The sequence below is a fragment of the Pseudophryne corroboree genome, chromosome 6 (genome assembly GCF_028390025.1).
Source record: "Pseudophryne corroboree isolate aPseCor3 chromosome 6, aPseCor3.hap2, whole genome shotgun sequence".
Classification (NCBI taxonomy): domain Eukaryota; kingdom Metazoa; phylum Chordata; class Amphibia; order Anura; family Myobatrachidae; genus Pseudophryne; species Pseudophryne corroboree.
In genome coordinates, this window is record NC_086449.1 from 11,092,217 (window position 1) to 11,099,393 (window position 7,177).

Sequence of the window (7,177 nt, forward strand, 5' to 3'; positions counted from 1 at the left end):
CTTTTACCACTACTCATCATCAAATTTGTAGTGGTTCAGAAATGGTGGAAGGAGGCTTCTATAGGATTACAGTGTCAGACTCAGATTAATAAATGTCAGTCTCAGTCATAGCACTTGTGGACACCCTTAGACTCTCCTCAGGGATTTGTGAATTTTGTGAACACACAGTTTGTTCTTCTTTTTTGTGCACTGATTTGTCTGTTTTAAAGGTGACACATCTACAGTAGGTGTTGAATGAGAGGTTACAGAAGATGCCTCACTGTGTTTGGCCCTGGCTTTCACAATAAGCCTTTTGTTGCATGAAACAGCAGTAACAGGATGACCACCCACAAGGGCAGAAAAAGGATGGCTGCGCTGCAAGGGAGAAAGAGCAATGATCCACTAAATGTGTACAATTTGATACATTTATTAAAAACAAATTTATTAAAAGCGCTAACTGATTAAAAAGCAGTAATATTCTGTACATTTAAATGTGCCATGTGCATACAAAAAATATATATGAAAAAATAATTTTTTTACCCAGAATAATGGTTCAGGACATGTATCATAGAGCTCTATAGGATCCGTTCCAAATATCGCCCTGGAGTGCTAAAGGTCAAGACACTAGAAGAGGTGAGAGGGCTGAATAGAGATACTTTATTGTCTAAGAAGAGGGGTTCTATTAAAAACTCGGAAATAGACAGAGAATACCATTTGGCCTTTATCACCACTTATAATGACTATTGTCCTAAAATAAAATCCATTATAAAGAAAAATTATAGTATTCTAAAACAAGACAACTTACTAAGAGATGTCCTCCCAACCAAACCAGCTTTCATTTTTCGGAAGGGACAATCTCTAAAGAACTCGCTTGCACCCAGCCATCTGAGGCCTGAGAAGAAAATCACTATTACTAGAGAACCCTGGCTTCCGCCGATAATGGGATTCTATAAATGTGGAAACACTAGGTGTATCACGTGCAAATATATAGAAAAAACACAATATGTGAACACTGATAAGGGGGAGAAACAATATAAAATCAAAAGTCATATTAATTGTAATTCGATATATGTCATATATATACTTCAATGTGGGTGCGGCCTATATTATGTAGGCCGCACCACTAGAAAACTTAAGATCAGGTTTCTAGAACATCGTAGAAACATTCTGAATAGGGTTACTACACATAGTGTTTCTCAACACTTTAATAATCACCACAACGGGGACCCAAAAAGCCTCAAAATAATAGGAATTGAACACATTCCTATTACAAATAGGGGAGGGGACCGTTTCAAAAAACTGTGCCAACAGGAGGTCTACTGGATGTTTAGGATGGGGTCTATCTATCCGGATGGCCTCAATGAGGCAGTAGAACTAAACATGATCATTTAATATAATAAATTGATGTTTTTTTGGATTTAGTATATATTTTTCCTGTAATATTTAATTTAAACACCCACCCATTATTCTCCCTTTCATCTCTACCCAAAAAAATCTCCAATTGAGTGATCTTCATTTTTCATATTTAATTGTCCCATTGTCCCCCTCCCCCTCCCCCCCCCCCCCTTTTTTTTTCATTTTCCTTCTGTTTATTTGCAATCTTTGGTTTGATACTCTTAGTAATAGAGAGATGCTGATATTTAGTTTAACCAAGTTAGCATCCCCATGAATAATAATTGGTTTAGCGTATAATCAATATAATGTAAATATCCGTTTGTTGCCTTCATGTTCCAACAGCCAAACTTGATAGAATCAAGACACTAGAGGTGGTGCTACTATGTGGCAAATGCACCTGCAGCACGCTATGTTTAATACATGGTGCTGCAGGGTTACCATGGAAACCGGCTAGGAGCGACGCGTGTGCTTCCGCCCACGTGATCACGTCCTTTGCCGAAGAGAACACGGCCAGAACAAGCCACGTTACCATGGGGATGTACGTGACAACAGTCGGAGGATGTTATTTTCCCTCCTCCCGACGTATCAAGTGTGACGCGGCTTTGAAGGACGAGTCTACTCCGGGCCGCGTCACCATGGCAACGGCCCGAGAGAACCCATTGGCGCACATAAGATCTACATCACTTCCGGTTCCCGTTGCTATAACAACGGTCCGGGAGTAAACGCTGGTCCCCTTTTCAATCAAATAAATATATAGATAGAAGCACACTAATTATAACAAGCCACTAGCAGCCGCTCCCTCTATATATTAAAACATAGGGCTTGTTTATAATTATACAGCCCAGAAATAAAACAAAGGGTTTCTTCATATTGATCATGTGACATTAAGCACATGATAACTACTGATCACATGACTCTCAATTCGACCTATGAAATCCCTTTAGGAACGGTTTCCATGGTTACAGAGCAATAAACAAAAGCTCCAATTGGATTAATATATTACATAGCAAGAGTTCAATGTACAAAATAAAAAACAAAAAACACTTACTGTTACTTGAAATACAAATTTGTTATTATTAATGTTTCTTACATATAGGTAGGTCTGTCTCCTGTACACATTTTAGTTGTTTTTATTATTAGAAAGAGATATATATGTGATTAACAGGAAATGTGCATCCAGGTGCCAATTAAGCCACCATTTTGTCTAGGGTATATAAAGCCCAAACCCAGACAGTACAGCATACCTTTGAAAAAGCTGCAAGGCATACGCAGCGAAACGCGTCAGGTTTTTACCCATTGGAGCAGGACTTCTTCTCAATTAGATCCGGACCAGCCCTCACCAATCTTTCCAGCTTTCCAGAGGAGTCCCAGAGAGGCACCATCCAATTACCGCACTGCATGAGGTACTCATTGCACATTGGACACTGTATTCCATCTTTAATCCTCTAGCGGCATATGGAATTTGAAAAGGACTCTCTAAACACCTTATAAAAGGGACTCTCCACAGTGGAATATAACTGGACCTTTAGCACTCCAGGGCGATATTTGGAACGGATCCTATAGAGCTCTATGATACATGTCCTGAACCATTATTCTGGGTAAAAAAATTATTTTTTCATATATATTTTTTGTATGCACATGGCACATTTAAATGTACAGAATATTACTGTTTTTTAATCAGTTAGCGCTTTTAATAAATTTGTTTTTAATAAATGTATCAAATTGTACACATTTAGTGGATCATTGCTCTTTCTCCCTTGCAGCGCAGCCATCCTTTTTCTGTTTTCGTAATATATTGGGAGTGACTTCCCTCTCAAACCAGGCTGCCGCTTAGCCGAGCATCTCGCCTCACAGCGCCCGAATACCCTTGGGTATACATTATCCTTTTTGCATTTACACATAAGTCTAATTCGGGCTGCAGAGATGAGTTGCTTTGCTAACTTTGAGGAAAGAGCAAACAGGAGACAGACCTACCTTGCTAGATGGGATACTGGTTCTGAAATTAGAAGTGATAAGTCTGAGCCCCAGTATAATTTAGTGGAGGACTTCCATAAATTGGAGGACCTCCTCAAATCTGAAATGAAACATTGGTTGGACAGTACCAATCTGCGAAAATATGTAGACAAAAAAATGATACCTAGGGGTCTCAGACTTTTCAAACCTTCTGTATTCCAGAACAGCCCTGAATTTCAAGTTGAATGGGAAAACGTTTTGGATAAATGTTCGTACTCTCTTATGGAGTTAGTTATCAAATACCGTATAGAAAAAACAGAACATATTGAACAGGAAATTGAGGTCCTAAAAAAGAAACTAGAACCATATAATAACACCAATGAGTTCAGAGAAAAGGACAGGATTATTATGGAAAAGCTAAACAGATTTGAACAGTTACTATTAGATACAAAATGCAAGAAGTTCAAACGCGATATTGAAGATTACCAAAGTGGGACAGTTAGGTCCTACAAAACAGTGAATAGGGAGAGAAGAAACGAGCAAAATGGGGACACATATAAAGAAAGGACATATACACAATCAGGATCCAATACTATACAAAACAGGAAAAAGTTCCAGAGAAATAATGATTGGAACTATAGACCTAGGGCCAATGATGACTATACACATTATAGATCTCCACCCATAGAAAGACAACGAGGTCATATGGGCAGACAAAGAACTTATTCTAATTATCAAAATACCTCCATAGACTATAGACAAAGGAAGGACTCCATACAGAAACAGGACTTGGGGGCAAGGCCCAAAATGGTGGACCACTCACACAGACCACAAGAGGCAGAATCAGAAGTTTTTTTAGAACCACTCCCCCGCAGATCACTTCAGAACAAAACTCCGTATCAGTTGAAACAAAAACGAGGAAGAGGAAGTATAGAATCAGAGGAAGAAGAGGGGGGAAGAAAGAAAAACTCAAGAAACTAAGACAAAATAAGAATAAAACTAGGGACAAATTAAAATCCCCTATATTCAACCTTTCATCAAAAGTACTTACAGATGCAGAAATATCGCTCCTTAATAGGGGCTTAAAGTTCTCCCCGTCATCTTCCCTGAATATATTCAATTTGTTCGTGGAACTAAATAGGTACATACGGACCTTATGCCGTAAAAGACATTTCGCCAAACAGAATTTAAAAAAGAATGATGAAGCAGCCATGCCCATCGTTCTAGACCAAGGGGACGATATAGCCCTTAGGATTTTGGAAGAACTCAACAATAGTTCACCAAAATCTTCACAGAAACTATTTGACATATCCAGAACTCAATTTAAACAGAAATCAGAATTCTATCCAATTAAGGCCAAGGGCTCCAGTGTGGATATGTTCTACAAAACCACACTGGAGGACTTCAAAAAACTCTGTACAGATCCCCATACTCAGAAACCCAAACACAATCTCAGTAAACAGGAAAGAAAAGCTCTAACCAAATTGACCAAAGACACCTCCATAATCATCAAAGAGGCAGATAAGGGGGGAGGCCTCGTAATCCAAAATAGATCAGATTATATAATTGAGGCAAAAAGACAGCTAGAAGATCCCACTACTTATATCAAATTACAAAGTGACCCCACTAAGGAATTTCAATTTGAACTATTAGGATTGCTGGAAAGTGCTGTTGCCTCTGAGATCATCTCCAAGGAAGAATTTCGGTTTCTTTACCCAGAACACCCAGTTATTCCCATCTACTATCACCTCCCCAAAATACACAAATCCCTCACCTCACCCCCAGGACGTCCTATTATTTCTGGTATCCACTCCCTCACTGCTAATCTTTCCTTTTATGTAGATTCACATTTACAGCCACGGGTTTCTCTTCTCAGATCTCACATTAAAGACACCACTCACTTCATGACACTGATTTCAGGTATTGAATGGAAAGACACATATGCTTTTCTCACTATGGATGCACAGAGTCTCTATTCAAATATACCCCATCAGAAGGGGTTATCAGTTATATCGAACTGTCTTAATCAAGATGGTGATCTTACTGCCAACCATCAAAAATTCCTTGTTGACTCTATTTCATTCATACTTCGACACAATTATTTTTTGTTTCAGGACTCACATTATCTACAAATATTGGGTACCGCCATGGGGACCAGGTTCGCGCCTAGTTACGCCAACCTATACATGGGTCAATTTGAGGACCAACATGTGTGGGGCGGCGGACATGGCGCGTCCCTGGTCCTCTATGGCAGGTACATAGACGATTTATTCATTATTTGGGATGGGGATGCACTTTCAGCACAAGCATTTGTTAATTCTCTCAATCACAACACGTATAATCTGAAATTCACTCACCAGTATCACTCTCATTGTATTAACTTTTTGGATCTGAGCTTAGAGGCACGTAATGGACAAATTCATACCTCTAATCACGTCAAGGAGGTAGGATCAAATACCTATCTCCATTACTCCAGCGCACACTATCCACCTTGGAAGAAAAGTATACCTCGGAGCCAACTTATACGCCTTAGACGGAATTGCTCTGACATAGAGTCCTTCGAATTACAAGCCAAAAATATGTTAGACTCACTAGAACAACGAGGATACCCCACACCTCTATTGTACAAGACACTAGAAGAGGTGAGAGGGCTGAATAGAAATACTTTATTGTCTAAGAAGAGGGGTTCTATTAAAAACTCGGAAATAGACAGAGAATACCATTTGGCCTTTATCACCACTTATAATGACTATTGTCCTAAAATAAAATCCATTATAAAGAAAAATTATAGTATTCTAAAACAAGACAACTTACTAAGAGATGTCCTCCCAACCAAACCAGCTTTCATTTTTCGGAAGGGACAATCTCTAAAGAACTCGCTTGCACCCAGCCATCTGAGGCCTGAGAAGAAAATCACTATTACTAGAGAACCCTGGCTTCCGCCGATAATGGGATTCTATAAATGTGGAAACACTAGGTGTATCACGTGCAAATATATAGAAAAAACACAATATGTGAACACTGATAAGGGGGAGAAACAATATAAAATCAAAAGTCATATTAATTGTAATTCGATATATGTCATATATATACTTCAATGTGGGTGCGGCCTATATTATGTAGGCCGCACCACTAGAAAACTTAAGATCAGGTTTCTAGAACATCGTAGAAACATTCTGAATAGGGTTACTACACATAGTGTTTCTCAACACTTTAATAATCACCACAACGGGGACCCAAAAAGCCTCAAAATAATAGGAATTGAACACATTCCTATTACAAATAGGGGAGGGGACCGTTTCAAAAAACTGTGCCAACAGGAGGTCTACTGGATGTTTAGGATGGGGTCTATCTATCCGGATGGCCTCAATGAGGCAGTAGAACTAAACATGATCATTTAATATAATAAATTGATGGTTTTTTGGATTTAGTATATATTTTTCCTGTAATATTTAATTTAAACACCCACCCATTATTCTCCCTTTCATCTCTACCCAAAAAAATCTCCAATTGAGTGATCTTCATTTTTCATATTTAATTGTCCCATTGTCCCCCTCCCCCTCCCCCCCCCCCCCTTTTTTTTCATTTTCCTTCTGTTTATTTGCAATCTTTGGTTTGATACTCTTAGTAATAGAGAGATGCTGATATTTAGTTTAACCAAGTTAGCATCCCCATGAATAATAATTGGTTTAGCGTATAATCAATATAATGTAAATATCCGTTTGTTGCCTTCATGTTCCAACAGCCAAACTTGATAGAATCAAGACACTAGAGGTGGTGCTACTATGTGGCAAATGCACCTGCAGCACGCTATGTTTAATACATGGTGCTGCAGGGTTACCATGGAAAC